Below are 18,153 nucleotides of genomic sequence, written 5' to 3' on the forward strand. Positions count from 1 at the left end.
TATGCTGCTATCAAACCAATGCGCTAGCTACTGTCCATCCCAACTATGCTACTATCAAACCAATGCGCTAGCTACTGTCCATCCCAACTATGCTGCTATCAAACCAATGTGCTAGCTACTGTCCATCACAACTATGCCACTGTCAAACCAATTCGCTAGCTACTGTCCATCCCAACTATGCTGCTATCAAACCAATGTGCTAGCTACTGTCCATCCCAACTATGCCACTGTCAAACCAATTCGCTAGCTACTGTCCATCCCAACTATGCTACTGTCAAACCAATGCGCTAGCTACTGTCCATCCCAACTATGCTACTGTCAAACCAATGCGCTAGCTACAGTCCATCCCAACTATGCTACTGTCAAACCAATGCGCTAGCTACAGTCCATCCCAACTGTGCTACTATCAAACCAATGCGCTAGCTACTGTCCATCCCAACTAGGCTACTATCAAACCAATGTGCTAGCTACTGTCCATCACAACTATGCTTCTATCAAACCAATGTGCTAGCTACTGTCCATCCCAACTATGCTATCAAACCAATGCGCTAGCTACTGTCCATCCCAACTATGCCACTATCAAACCAATGCGCTAGCTACTGTCTATCCCAACTATGCCACTATCAAACCAATGCGCTAGCTACTGTCCATCCCAACTATGCTACTGTCAAACCAATGCGCTAGCTACTGTCCATCCCAACTATGCTACTATCAAACCAATGCGCTAGCTACTGTCCATCCCAACTATGCTACTATCAAACCAATGCGCTAGCTACTGTCCATCCCAACTATGATGCTATCAAACCAATGTGCTAGCTACTGTCCATCCCAACTATGCTATCAAACCAATGTAATAGCTACTGTCCATCCCAACTATGCTACTATCAAACCAATGCGCTAGCTACTGTCCATCCCAACTATGCCACTGTCAAACCAATGTGCTAGCTACTGTCCATCCCAACTATGCTACTATCAAACCAATGCGCTAGCTACTGTCCATCCCAACTATGCTACTATCAAACCAATGCGCTAGCTACTGTCCATCCCAACTATGCTACTATCAAACCAATGCGCTAGCTACTGTCCATCCCAACTATGCTACTATCAAACCAATGCGCTAGCTACTGTCCATCCCAACTATGCTACTATCAAACCAAAGTGCTAGCTACTGTCCATCCCAACTATGCTGCTATCAAACCAATGTGCTAGCTACTGTCCATCCCAACTATGCCACTATCAAACCAATGCGCTAGCTACAGTCCATCCCAACTATGCTACTTTCAAACCAATGCGCTAGCTACTGTCCATTCCAACTATGCTACTATCAAACCAATGCGCTAGCTACAGTCCATCCCAACTATGCTACTATCAAACCAATGCGCTAGCTACTGTCCATTCCAACTAGGCTACTATCAAACCAATGCGCTAGCTACTGTCCATCCCAATTATGCTACTATCAAACCAATGCGCTAGCTACTGTCCATCCCAACTATGCTGCTTTCAAACCAATGTGCTAGCTACTGTCCATCACAACTATGCTGCTATCAAACCAATGTGCTAGCTACTGTCCATCCCAACTATGCTATCAAACCAATGCGCTAGCTACTGTCCATCCCAACTATGCCACTATCAAACCAATGCGCTAGCTACTGTCTATCCCAACTATGCCACTATCAAACCAATGCGCTAGCTACTGTCCATCCCAACTATGCTACTGTCAAACCAATGCGCTAGCTACTGTCCATCCCAACTATGCAACTGTCAAACCAATGCGCTAGCTACTGTCCATTGCAACTATGCTACTATCAAACCAATGCGCTAGCTACAGTCCATCCCAACTATGCTACTATCAAACCAATGCGCTAGCTACTGTCCATCCCAACTATGCTACTATCAAACCAATGCGCTAGCTACTGTCCATCCCAACTATGCTACTATCAAACCAATGCGCTAGCTACTGTCCATCCCAACTATGCTGCTATCAAACCAATGTGCTAGCTACTGTCCATCCCAACTATGCTACTATCAAACAATGCGCTAGCTACTGTCCATCCATCAAACCAATGTGCTAGCTACTGTCCATCCCAACTATGCTACTATCAAACCAATGTGCTAGCTACTGTCCATCCCAACTATGCTGCTATCAAACCAATGTGCTAGCTACTGTCCATCCCAACTATGCTGCTATCAAACCAATGCGCTAGCTACTGTCCATCCCAACTATGCTACTATCAAACCAATGCGCTAGCTACTGTCCATCCCAACTATGCTGCTATCAAACCAATGTGCTAGCTACTGTCCATCACAACTATGCCACTGTCAAACCAATTCGCTAGCTACTGTCCATCCCAACTATGCTGCTATCAAACCAATGTGCTAGCTACTGTCCATCCCAACTATGCCACTGTCAAACCAATTCGCTAGCTACTGTCCATCCCAACTATGCTACTGTCAAACCAATGCGCTAGCTACTGTCCATCCCAACTATGCTACTGTCAAACCAATGCGCTAGCTACAGTCCATCCCAACTATGCTACTGTCAAACCAATGCGCTAGCTACAGTCCATCCCAACTGTGCTACTATCAAACCAATGCGCTAGCTACTGTCCATCCCAACTAGGCTACTATCAAACCAATGTGCTAGCTACTGTCCATCACAACTATGCTTCTATCAAACCAATGTGCTAGCTACTGTCCATCCCAACTATGCTATCAAACCAATGCGCTAGCTACTGTCCATCCCAACTATGCCACTATCAAACCAATGCGCTAGCTACTGTCTATCCCAACTATGCCACTATCAAACCAATGCGCTAGCTACTGTCCATCCCAACTATGCTACTGTCAAACCAATGCGCTAGCTACTGTCCATCCCAACTATGCTACTATCAAACCAATGCGCTAGCTACTGTCCATCCCAACTATGCTACTATCAAACCAATGCGCTAGCTACTGTCCATCCCAACTATGATGCTATCAAACCAATGTGCTAGCTACTGTCCATCCCAACTATGCTATCAAACCAATGTAATAGCTACTGTCCATCCCAACTATGCTACTATCAAACCAATGCGCTAGCTACTGTCCATCCCAACTATGCCACTGTCAAACCAATGTGCTAGCTACTGTCCATCCCAACTATGCTACTATCAAACCAATGCGCTAGCTACTGTCCATCCCAACTATGCTACTATCAAACCAATGCGCTAGCTACTGTCCATCCCAACTATGATGCTATCAAACCAATGTGCTAGCTACTGTCCATCCCAACTATGCTATCAAACCAATGTAATAGCTACTGTCCATCCCAACTATGCTACTATCAAACCAATGCGCTAGCTACTGTCCATCCCAACTATGCTATCAAACCAATGTGCTAGCTACTGTCCATCCCAACTATGCTACTATCAAACCAATGCGCTATCACTTTGTCCATCCCAACTATGCTACTATCAAACCAATGCGCTAGCTACTGTCCATCCCAACTATGCTACTATCAAACCAATGCGCTAGCTACTGTCCATCCCAACTATGCTACTATCAAACCAATGCGCTAGCTACAGTCCATCCCAACTATGCTACTATCAAACCAATGTGCTAGCTACTGTCCATCCCAACTATGCTACTATCAAACCAAAGTGCTAGCTACTGTCCATCCCAACTATGCTGCTATCAAACCAATGTGCTAGCTACTGTCCATCACAACTATGCTGCTATCAAACCAATGCGCTAGCTACTGTCCATCCCAACTATGCTATCAAACCAATGCGCTAGCTACTGTCCATCCCAACTATGCCACTATCAAACCAATGCGCTAGCTACTGTCCATCCCAATTATGCTACTATCAAACCAATGCGCTAGCTACTGTCCATCCCAACTATGCTACTATCAAACCAATGCGCTAGCTACTGTCCATCCCAACTATGCTACTATCAAACCAATGCGCTAGCTACTGTCCATCCCAACTATGCTACTATCAAACCAATGCGCTAGCTACTGTCCATCCCAACTATGCTACTATCAAACCAATGCGCTAGCTACTGTCCATCCCAACTATGCTACTATCAAACCAATGCGCTAGCTACTGTCCATCCCAACTATGCTACTGTCAAACCAATGCGCTAGCTACAGTCCATCCCAACTATGCTACTGTCAAACCAATGCGCTAGCTTCAGTCCATCCCAACTGTGCTACTATCAAACCAATGCGCTAGGCTACTATCAAACCAATGTGCTAGCTACTGTCCATCACAACTATGCTGCTATCAAACCAATGTGCTAGCTACTGTCCATCCCAACTATGCTATCAAACCAATGCGCTAGCTACTGTCCATCCCAACTATGCCACTATCAAACCAATGCGCTAGCTACTGTCTATCCCAACTATGCCACTGTCAAACCAATGCGCTAGCTACTGTCCATCCCAACTATGCTACTGTCAAACCAATGCGCTAGCTACTGTCCATCCCAACTATGCTACTATCAAACCAATGCGCTAGCTACTGTCCATCCCAACTATGCTACTATCAAACCAATGCGCTAGCTACTGTCCATCCCAACTATGCTACTATCAAACCAATGCGCTAGTTACTGTCCATCCCAACTATGCTACTATCAAACCAATGTGCTAGCTACTGTCCATCCCAACTATGCTACTATCAAACCAATGCGCTAGCTACTGTCCATCCCAACTATGCTACTATCTGTCCATCCAGCTACTGTCCATCCCAACTGGACAGTAGCTGTCTGTCCAGCTACTGTCCATCCCAACTATGCTACTGTCAAACCAATGCGCTAGCTACTGTCCATCCCAACTATGCTACTGTCAAACCAATGCGCTAGCTACAGTCCATCCCAACTATGCTACTGTCAAACCAATGCGCTAGCTACAGTCCATCCCAACTGTGCTACTATCAAACCAATGCGCTAGCTACTGTCCATCCCAACTAGGCTACTATCAAACCAATGTGCTAGCTACTGTCCATCACAACTATGCTTCTATCAAACCAATGTGCTAGCTACTGTCCATCCCAACTATGCTATCAAACCAATGCGCTAGCTACTGTCCATCCCAACTATGCCACTATCAAACCAATGCGCTAGCTACTGTCTATCCCAACTATGCCACTATCAAACCAATGCGCTAGCTACTGTCCATCCCAACTATGCTACTGTCAAACCAATGCGCTAGCTACTGTCCATCCCAACTATGCTACTATCAAACCAATGCGCTAGCTACTGTCCATCCCAACTATGCTACTATCAAACCAATGCGCTAGCTACTGTCCATCCCAACTATGATGCTATCAAACCAATGTGCTAGCTACTGTCCATCCCAACTATGCTATCAAACCAATGTAATAGCTACTGTCCATCCCAACTATGCTACTATCAAACCAATGCGCTAGCTACTGTCCATCCCAACTATGCCACTGTCAAACCAATGTGCTAGCTACTGTCCATCCCAACTATGCTACTATCAAACCAATGCGCTAGCTACTGTCCATCCCAACTATGCTACTATCAAACCAATGCGCTAGCTACTGTCCATCCCAACTATGATGCTATCAAACCAATGTGCTAGCTACTGTCCATCCCAACTATGCTATCAAACCAATGTAATAGCTACTGTCCATCCCAACTATGCTACTATCAAACCAATGCGCTAGCTACTGTCCATCCCAACTATGCTATCAAACCAATGTGCTAGCTACTGTCCATCCCAACTATGCTACTATCAAACCAATGCGCTATCACTTTGTCCATCCCAACTATGCTACTATCAAACCAATGCGCTAGCTACTGTCCATCCCAACTATGCTACTATCAAACCAATGCGCTAGCTACTGTCCATCCCAACTATGCTACTATCAAACCAATGCGCTAGCTACAGTCCATCCCAACTATGCTACTATCAAACCAATGTGCTAGCTACTGTCCATCCCAACTATGCTACTATCAAACCAAAGTGCTAGCTACTGTCCATCCCAACTATGCTGCTATCAAACCAATGTGCTAGCTACTGTCCATCACAACTATGCTGCTATCAAACCAATGCGCTAGCTACTGTCCATCCCAACTATGCTATCAAACCAATGCGCTAGCTACTGTCCATCCCAACTATGCCACTATCAAACCAATGCGCTAGCTACTGTCCATCCCAATTATGCTACTATCAAACCAATGCGCTAGCTACTGTCCATCCCAACTATGCTACTATCAAACCAATGCGCTAGCTACTGTCCATCCCAACTATGCTACTATCAAACCAATGCGCTAGCTACTGTCCATCCCAACTATGCTACTATCAAACCAATGCGCTAGCTACTGTCCATCCCAACTATGCTACTATCAAACCAATGCGCTAGCTACTGTCCATCCCAACTATGCTACTATCAAACCAATGCGCTAGCTACTGTCCATCCCAACTATGCTACTGTCAAACCAATGCGCTAGCTACAGTCCATCCCAACTATGCTACTGTCAAACCAATGCGCTAGCTTCAGTCCATCCCAACTGTGCTACTATCAAACCAATGCGCTAGGCTACTATCAAACCAATGTGCTAGCTACTGTCCATCACAACTATGCTGCTATCAAACCAATGTGCTAGCTACTGTCCATCCCAACTATGCTATCAAACCAATGCGCTAGCTACTGTCCATCCCAACTATGCCACTATCAAACCAATGCGCTAGCTACTGTCTATCCCAACTATGCCACTGTCAAACCAATGCGCTAGCTACTGTCCATCCCAACTATGCTACTGTCAAACCAATGCGCTAGCTACTGTCCATCCCAACTATGCTACTATCAAACCAATGCGCTAGCTACTGTCCATCCCAACTATGCTACTATCAAACCAATGCGCTAGCTACTGTCCATCCCAACTATGCTACTATCAAACCAATGCGCTAGTTACTGTCCATCCCAACTATGCTACTATCAAACCAATGTGCTAGCTACTGTCCATCCCAACTATGCTACTATCAAACCAATGCGCTAGCTACTGTCCATCCCAACTATGCTACTATCAAACCAATGCGCTAGCTACTGTCCATCCCAACTATGATGCTATCAAACCAATGTGCTAGCTACTGTCCATCCCAACTATGCTATCAAACCAATGTAATAGCTACTGTCCATCCCAACTATGCTACTATCAAACCAATGCGCTAGCTACTGTCCATCCCAACTATGCTACTATCAAACCAATGCGCTAGCTACTGTCCATCCCAACTATGCTACTATCAAACCAATGCGCTAGCTACTGTCCATCCCAACTATGCTACTATCAAACCAATGCGCTAGCTACTGTCCATCCCAACTATGCTACTATCAAACCAATGCGCTAGCTACTGTCCATCCCAACTATGCTACTATCAAACCAATGCGCTAGCTACTGTCCATCCCAACTATGCTACTATCAAACCAATGCGCTAGCTACTGTCCATCCCAACTATGCTACTATCAAACCAATGCGCTAGCTACTGTCCATCCCAACTATGATGCTATCAAACCAATGCGCTAGCTACTGTCCATCCCAACTATGCTATCAAACCAATGTAATAGCTACTGTCCATCCCAACTATGCTACTATCAAACCAATGCGCTAGCTACTGTCCATCCCAACTATGCTACTATCAAACCAATGCGCTATCTACTGTCCATCCCAACTATGCTACTATCAAACCAATGCGCTAGCTACTGTCCATCCCAACTATGCTACTATCAAACCAATGCGCTAGCTACTGTCCATCCCAACTATGCTACTATCAAACCAATGCGCTAGCTACAGTCCATCCCAACTATGCTACTATCAAACCAATGCGCTAGCTACTGTCCATCCCAACTATGCTACTATCAAACCAAAGTGCTAGCTACTGTCCATCCCAACTATGCTGCTATCAAACCAATGTGCTAGCTACTGTCCATCCCAACTATGCCACTATCAAACCAATGCGCTAGCTACAGTCCATCCCAACTATGCTACTTTCAAACCAATGCGCTAGCTACTGTCCATTCCAACTATGCTACTATCAAACCAATGCGCTAGCTACAGTCCATCCCAACTATGCTACTATCAAACCAATGCGCTAGCTACTGTCCATCCCAACTAGGCTACTATCAAACCAATGCGCTAGCTACTGTCCATCCCAATTATGCTACTATCAAACCAATGCGCTAGCTACTGTCCATCCCAACTATGCTGCTATCAAACCAATGTGCTAGCTACTGTCCATCACAACTATGCTGCTATCAAACCAATGTGCTAGCTACTGTCCATCCCAACTATGCTATCAAACCAATGCGCTAGCTATTGTCCATCCCAACTATGCCACTATCAAACCAATGCGCTAGCTACTGTCCATCCCAATTATGCTACTATCAAACCAATGCGCTAGCTACTGTCCATCCCAACTATGCTACTATCAAACCAATGCGCTAGCTACTGTCCATCCCAACTATGCTACTATCAAACCAATGCACTAGCTACTGTCCATCCCAACTATGCTACTATCAAACCAATGCGCTAGCTACTGTCCATCCCAACTATGCTACTATCAAACCAATGCGCTAGCTACTGTCCATCCCAACTATGCTACTATCAAACCAATGCGCTAGCTACTGTCCATCCCAACTATGCTACTATCAAACCAATGCGCTAGCTACTGTCCATCCCAACTATGCCACTATCAAACCAATGCGCTAGCTACTGTCCATCCCAACTATGATGCTATCAAACCAATGTGCTAGCTACTGTCCATCCCAACTATGCTATCAAACCAATGTAATAGCTACTGTCCATCCCAACTATGCAACTATCAAACCAATGCGCTAGCTACTGTCCATCCCAACTATGCTACTATCAAACCAATGCGCTATCTACTGTCCATCCCAACTATGCTACTATCAAACCAATGCGCTAGCTACTGTCCATCCCAACTATGCTACTATCAAACCAATGCGCTAGCTACTGTCCATCCCAACTATGCTACTATCAAACCAATGCGCTAGCTACTGTCCATCCCAACTATGCTACTATCAAACCAATGCGCTAGCTACTGTCCATCCCAACTATGCTACTATCAAACCAAAGCGCTAGCTACTGTCCATCCCAACTATGCTGCTATCAAACCAATGTGCTAGCTACTGTCCATCCCAACTATGCCGCTATCAAACCAATGCGCTAGCTACAGTCCATCCCAACTATGCTACTTTCAAACCAATGCGCTAGCTACTGTCCATTCCAACTATGCTACTATCAAACCAATGCGCTAGCTACAGTCCATCCCAACTATGCTACTATCAAACCAATGCGCTAGCTACTGTCCATCCCAACTATGTCACTATCAAACAAATGCGCTAGCTACTGTCTATCCCAACTATGCCACTGTCAAACCAATGCACTAGCTACTGTCCATCCCAACTATGCTACTATCAAACCAATGCGCTAGCTACTGTCCATCCCAACTATGCTATCAAACCAATGCGCTAGCTACTGTCCATCCCAACTATGCCACTATCAAACCAATGCGCTAGCTACTGTCCATCCCAACTATGCTACTGTCAAACCAATGCGCTAGCTACTGTCCATTGCAACTATGCCACTGTCAAACCAATGCGCTAGCTACTGTCCATCCCAACTATGCTACTGTCAAACCAATGCGCTAGCTACTGTCCATTCCAACTATGCTACTGTCAAACCAATGCGCTAGCTACTGTCCATTCCAACTATGCTACTATCAAACCAATGCGCTAGCTACTGTCCATCCCAACTATGCTACTATCAAACCAATGCGCTAGCTACTGTCCATCCCAACTATGCTATCAAACCAATGCGCTAGCTACTGTCCATCCCAACTATGCCACTATCAAACCAATGCGCTAGCTACTGTCCATCCCAACTATGCTACTGTCAAACCAATGCGCTAGCTACTGTCCATCGCAACTATGCTACTATCAAACCAATGCGCTAGCTACTGTCTATCCCAACTATGCCACTGTCAAACCAATGCGCTAGCTACTGTCCATCCCAACTATGCTACTGTCAAACCAATGCGCTAGCTACTGTCCATTCCAACTATGCTACTGTCAAACCAATGCGCTAGCTACTGTCCATTCCAACTATGCTACTATCAAACCAATGCGCTAGCTACTGTCCATCCCAACTATGCTACTATCAAACCAATGCGCTAGCTACTGTCCATCCCAACTATGCTGCTATCAAACCAATGCGCTAGCTACTGTCCATCCCAACTATGCTACTATCAAACCAATGCGCTAGCTACTGTCCATCCCAACTATGCTGCTATCAAACCAATGCGCTAGCTACTGTCCATCCCAACTATGCTACTATCAAACAATGCGCTAGCTACTGTCCATCCATCAAACCAATGTGCTAGCTACTGTCCATCCCAACTATGCTACTGTCAAACCAATGCGCTAGCTACTGTCCATTGCAACTATGCCACTGTCAAACCAATGCGCTAGCTACTGTCCATCCCAACTATGCTACTGTCAAACCAATGCGCTAGCTACTGTCCATTCCAACTATGCTACTGTCAAACCAATGCGCTAGCTACTGTCCATTCCAACTATGCTACTATCAAACCAATGCGCTAGCTACTGTCCATCCCAACTATGCTACTATCAAACCAATGCGCTAGCTACTGTCCATCCCAACTATGCTATCAAACCAATGCGCTAGCTACTGTCCATCCCAACTATGCCACTATCAAACCAATGCGCTAGCTACTGTCCATCCCAACTATGCTACTATCAAACCAATGCGCTAGCTACTGTCTATCCCAACTATGCCACTGTCAAACCAATGCGCTAGCTACTGTCCATCCCAACTATGCTACTGTCAAACCAATGCGCTAGCTACTGTCCATTCCAACTATGCTACTGTCAAACCAATGCGCTAGCTACTGTCCATTCCAACTATGCTACTATCAAACCAATGCGCTAGCTACTGTCCATCCCAACTATGCTACTATCAAACCAATGCGCTAGCTACTGTCCATCCCAACTATGCTGCTATCAAACCAATGTGCTAGCTACTGTCCATCCCAACTATGCTACTATCAAACCAATGCGCTAGCTACTGTCCATCCCAACTATGCTGCTATCAAACCAATGTGCTAGCTACTGTCCATCCCAACTATGCTACTATCAAACAATGCGCTAGCTACTGTCCATCCATCAAACCAATGTGCTAGCTACTGTCCATCCCAACTATGCTACTATCAAACCAATGTGCTAGCTACTGTCCATCCCAACTATGCTGCTATCAAACCAATGTGCTAGCTACTGTCCATCCCAACTATGCTGCTATCAAACCAATGCGCTAGCTACTGTCCATCCCAACTATGCTACTATGAAACCAATGCGCTAGCTACTGTCCATCCCAACTATGCTGCTATCAAACCAATGTGCTAGCTACTGTCCATCACAACTATGCCACTGTCAAACCAAATCGCTAGCTACTGTCCATCCCAACTATGCTGCTATCAAACCAATGTGCTAGCTACTGTCCATCCCAACTATGCCACTGTCAAACCAATTCGCTAGCTACTGTCCATCCCAACTATGCTACTGTCAAACCAATGCGCTAGCTACTGTCCATCCCAACTATGCTACTGTCAAACCAATGCGCTAGCTACAGTCCATCCCAACTATGCTACTGTCAAACCAATGCGCTAGCTACAGTCCATCCCAACTGTGCTACTATCAAACCAATGCGCTAGCTACTGTCCATCCCAACTAGGCTACTATCAAACCAATGTGCTAGCTACTGTCCATCACAACTATGCTGCTATCAAACCAATGTGCTAGCTACTGTCCATCCCAACTATGCTATCAAACCAATGCGCTAGCTACTGTCCATCCCAACTATGCCACTATCAAACCAATGCGCTAGCTACTGTCTATCCCAACTATGCCACTATCAAACCAATGCGCTAGCTACTGTCCATCCCAACTATGCTACTGTCAAACCAATGCGCTAGCTACTGTCCATCCCAACTATGCTACTGTCAAACCAATGCGCTAGCTACTGTCCATTGCAACTATGCTACTATCAAACCAATGCGCTAGCTACAGTCCATCCCAACTATGCTACTATCAAACCAATGCGCTAGCTACTGTCCATCCCAACTATGCTACTATCAAACCAATGCGCTAGCTACTGTCCATCCCAACTATGCTACTATCAAACCAATGCGCTAGCTACTGTCCATCCCAACTATGCTACTATCAAACCAATGCGCTAGCTACTGTCCATCCCAACTATGCTACTTTCAAACCAATGCGCTAGCTACTGTCCATCCCAACTATGCTACTATCAAACCAATGCGCAAGCTACTGTCCATCCCAACTATGCTACTATCAAACCAATGCGCTAGCTACTGTCCATCCCAACTATGCTACTATCAAACCAATGTGCTAGCTACTGTCCATCCCAACTATGCTACTATCAAACCAATGCGCTAGCTACTGTCCATCCCAACTATGCTACTATCAAACCAATGCGCTAGCTACTGTCCATCCCAACTATGATGCTATCAAACCAATGTGCTAGCTACTGTCCATCCCAACTATGCTATCAAACCAATGTAATAGCTACTGTCCATCCCAACTATGCTACTATCAAACCAATGCGCTAGCTACTGTCCATCCCAACTATGCTACTATCAAACCAATGCGCTAGCTACTGTCCATCCCAACTATGCTACTATCAAACCAATGCGCTAGCTACTGTCCATCCCAACTATGCTACTATCAAACCAATGCGCTAGCTACTGTCCATCCCAACTATGCTACTGTCAAACCAATGCGCTAGCTACTGTCCATTGCAACTATGCTACTATCAAACCAATGCGCTAGCTACTGTCTATCCCAACTATGCCACTGTCAAACCAATGCGCTAGCTACTGTCCATCCCAACTATGCTACTGTCAAACCAATGCGCTAGCTACTGTCCATTCCAACTATGCTACTGTCAAACCAATGCGCTAGCTACTGTCCATTCCAACTATGCTACTATCAAACCAATGCGCTAGCTACTGTCCATCCCAACTATGCTACTATCAAACCAATGCGCTAGCTACTGTCCATCCCAACTATGCTGCTATCAAACCAATGTGCTAGCTACTGTCCATCCCAACTATGCTACTATCAAACCAATGCGCTAGCTACTGTCCATCCCAACTATGCTGCTATCAAACCAATGTGCTAGCTACTGTCCATCCCAACTATGCTACTATCAAACAATGCGCTAGCTACTGTCCATCCATCAAACCAATGTGCTAGCTACTGTCCATCCCAACTATGCTACTATCAAACCAATGTGCTAGCTACTGTCCATCCCAACTATGCTGCTATCAAACCAATGTGCTAGCTACTGTCCATCCCAACTATGCTGCTATCAAACCAATGCGCTAGCTACTGTCCATCCCAACTATGCTACTATCAAACCAATGCGCTAGCTACTGTCCATCCCAACTATGCTGCTATCAAACCAATGTGCTAGCTACTGTCCATCCCAACTATGCCACTGTCAAACCAATTCGCTAGCTACTGTCCATCCCAACTATGCTACTGTCAAACCAATGCGCTAGCTACTGTCCATCCCAACTATGCTACTGTCAAACCAATGCGCTAGCTACAGTCCATCCCAACTATGCTACTGTCAAACCAATGCGCTAGCTACAGTCCATCCCAACTGTGCTACTATCAAACCAATGCGCTAGCTACTGTCCATCCCAACTATGCTGCTATCAAACCAATGTGCTAGCTACTGTCCATCCCAACTATGCTACTATCAAACAATGCGCTAGCTACTGTCCATCCATCAAACCAATGTGCTAGCTACTGTCCATCCCAACTATGCTACTATCAAACCAATGTGCTAGCTACTGTCCATCCCAACTATGCTGCTATCAAACCAATGTGCTAGCTACTGTCCATCCCAACTATGCTGCTATCAAACCAATGCGCTAGCTACTGTCCATCCCAACTATGCTACTATCAAACCAATGCGCTAGCTACTGTCCATCCCAACTATGCTACTGTCAAACCAATGCGCTAGCTACTGTCCATTGCAACTATGCTACTATCAAACCAATGCGCTAGCTACTGTCTATCCCAACTATGCCACTGTCAAACCAATGCGCTAGCTACTGTCCATCCCAACTATGCTACTGTCAAACCAATGCGCTAGCTACTGTCCATTCCAACTATGCTACTGTCAAACCAATGCGCTAGCTACTGTCCATTCCAACTATGCTACTATCAAACCAATGCGCTAGCTACTGTCCATCCCAACTATGCTACTATCAAACCAATGCGCTAGCTACTGTCCATCCCAACTATGCTGCTATCAAACCAATGTGCTAGCTACTGTCCATCCCAACTATGCCACTGTCAAACCAATTCGCTAGCTACTGTCCATCCCAACTATGCTACTGTCAAACCAATGCGCTAGCTACTGTCCATCCCAACTATGCTACTGTCAAACCAATGCGCTAGCTACAGTCCATCCCAACTATGCTACTGTCAAACCAATGCGCTAGCTACAGTCCATCCCAACTGTGCTACTATCAAACCAATGCGCTAGCTACTGTCCATCCCAACTATGCTGCTATCAAACCAATGTGCTAGCTACTGTCCATCCCAACTATGCTACTATCAAACAATGCGCTAGCTACTGTCCATCCATCAAACCAATGTGCTAGCTACTGTCCATCCCAACTATGCTACTATCAAACCAATGTGCTAGCTACTGTCCATCCCAACTATGCTGCTATCAAACCAATGTGCTAGCTACTGTCCATCCCAACTATGCTGCTATCAAACCAATGCGCTAGCTACTGTCCATCCCAACTATGCTACTATCAAACCAATGCGCTAGCTACTGTCCATCCCAACTATGCTACTGTCAAACCAATGCGCTAGCTACTGTCCATTGCAACTATGCTACTATCAAACCAATGCGCTAGCTACTGTCTATCCCAACTATGCCACTGTCAAACCAATGCGCTAGCTACTGTCCATCCCAACTATGCTACTGTCAAACCAATGCGCTAGCTACTGTCCATTCCAACTATGCTACTGTCAAACCAATGCGCTAGCTACTGTCCATTCCAACTATGCTACTATCAAACCAATGCGCTAGCTACTGTCCATCCCAACTATGCTACTATCAAACCAATGCGCTAGCTACTGTCCATCCCAACTATGCTGCTATCAAACCAATGTGCTAGCTACTGTCCATCCCAACTATGCTACTATCAAACCAATGCGCTAGCTACTGTCCATCCCAACTATGCTGCTATCAAACCAATGTGCTAGCTACTGTCCATCCCAACTATGCTACTATCAAACAATGCGCTAGCTACTGTCCATCCATCAAACCAATGTGCTAGCTACTGTCCATCCCAACTATGCTACTATCAAACCAATGTGCTAGCTACTGTCCATCCCAACTATGCTGCTATCAAACCAATGTGCTAGCTACTGTCTATCCCAACTATGCTGCTATCAAACCAATGCGCTAGCTACTGTCCATCCCAACTATGCTACTATCAAACCAATGCGCTAGCTACTGTCCATCCCAACTATGCTGCTATCAAACCAATGTGCTAGCTACTGTCCATCACAACTATGCCACTGTCAAACCAATTCGCTAGCTACTGTCCATCCCAACTATGCTGCTATCAAACCAATGTGCTAGCTACTGTCCATCCCAACTATGCCACTGTCAAACCAATTCGCTAGCTACTGTCCATCCCAACTATGCTACTGTCAAACCAATGCGCTAGCTACTGTCCATCCCAACTATGCTACTGTCAAACCAATGCGCTAGCTACAGTCCATCTCAACTATGCTACTGTCAAACCAATGCGCTAGCTACAGTCCATCCCAACTGTGCTACTATCAAACCAATGCGCTAGCTACTGTCCATCCCAACTAGGCTACTATCAAACCAATGTGCTAGCTACTGTCCATCACAACTATGCTGCTATCAAACCAATGTGCTAGCTACTGTCCATCCCAACTATGCTATCAAACCAATGCGCAAGCTACTGTCCATCCCAACTATGCCACTATCAAACCAATGCGCTAGCTACTGTATATCCCAACTATGCCACTATCAAACCAATGCGCTAGCTACTGTCCATCCCAACTATGCTACTGTCAAACCAATGCGCTAGCTACTGTCCATTGCAACTATGCTACTATCAAACCAATGCGCTAGCTACAGTCCATCCCAACTATGCTACTATCAAACCAATGCGCTAGCTACTGTCCATCCCAACTATGCTACTATCAAACCAATGCGCTAGCTACTGTCCATCCCAACTATGCTACTATCAAACCAATGCGCTAGCTACTGTCCATCCCAACTATGCTACTATCAAACCAATGCGCTAGCTACTGTCCATCCCAACTATGCTACTTTCAAACCAATGCGCTAGCTACTGTCCATCCCAACTATGCTACTATCAAACCAATGCGCTAGCTACTGTCCATCCCAACTATGCTACTATCAAACCAATGCGCTAGCTACTGTCCATCCCAGCTATGCTACTATCAAACCAATGTGCTAGCTACTGTCCATCCCAACTATGCTACTATCAAACCAATGCGCTAGCTACTGTCCATCCCAACTATGCTACTATCAAACCAATGCGCTAGCTACTGTCCATCCCAACTATGATGCTATCAAACCAATGTGCTAGCTACTGTCCATCCCAACTATGCTATCAAACCAATGTAATAGCTACTGTCCATCCCAACTATGCTACTATCAAACCAATGCGCTAGCTACTGTCCATCCCAACTATGCTACTATCAAACCAATGCGCTAGCTACTGTCCATCCCAACTATGCTACTATCAAACCAATGCGCTAGCTACTGTCCATCCCAACTATGCTACTATCAAACCAATGCGCTAGCTACTGTCCATCCCAACTATGCTACTGTCAAACCAATGCGCTAGCTACTGTCCATTGCAACTATGCTACTATCAAACCAATGCGCTAGCTACTGTCTATCCCAACTATGCCACTGTCAAACCAATGCGCTAGCTACTGTCCATCCCAACTATGCTACTGTCAAACCAATGCGCTAGCTACTGTCCATTCCAACTATGCTACTGTCAAACCAATGCGCTAGCTACTGTCCATTCCAACTATGCTACTATCAAACCAATGCGCTAGCTACTGTCCATCCCAACTATGCTACTATCAAACCAATGCGCTAGCTACTGTCCATCCCAACTATGCTGCTATCAAACCAATGTGCTAGCTACTGTCCATCCCAACTATGCTACTATCAAACCAATGCGCTAGCTACTGTCCATCCCAACTATGCTGCTATCAAACCAATGTGCTAGCTACTGTCCATCCCAACTATGCTACTATCAAACAATGCGCTAGCTACTGTCCATCCATCAAACCAATGTGCTAGCTACTGTCCATCCCAACTATGCTACTATCAAACCAATGTGCTAGCTACTGTCCATCCCAACTATGCTGCTATCAAACCAATGTGCTAGCTACTGTCCATCCCAACTATGCTGCTATCAAACCAATGCGCTAGCTACTGTCCATCCCAACTATGCTACTATCAAACCAATGCGCTAGCTACTGTCCATCCCAACTATGCTGCTATCAAACCAATGTGCTAGCTACTGTCCATCCCAACTATGCCACTGTCAAACCAATTCGCTAGCTACTGTCCATCCCAACTATGCTACTGTCAAACCAATGCGCTAGCTACTGTCCATCCCAACTATGCTACTGTCAAACCAATGCGCTAGCTACAGTCCATCCCAACTATGCTACTGTCAAACCAATGCGCTAGCTACAGTCCATCCCAACTGTGCTACTATCAAACCAATGCGCTAGCTACTGTCCATCCCAACTAGGCTACTATCAAACCAATGTGCTAGCTACTGTCCATCACAACTATGCTGCTATCAAACCAATGTGCTAGCTACTGTCCATCCCAACTATGCTATCAAACCAATGCGCAAGCTACTGTCCATCCCAACTATGCCACTATCAAACCAATGCGCTAGCTACTGTCTATCCCAACTATGCCACTATCAAACCAATGCGCTAGCTACTGTCCATCCCAACT

This window comes from Borostomias antarcticus (assembly GCF_949987555.1).
Source record: "Borostomias antarcticus genome assembly, chromosome: 36".
Lineage (NCBI taxonomy): Eukaryota > Metazoa > Chordata > Actinopteri > Stomiiformes > Stomiidae > Borostomias > Borostomias antarcticus.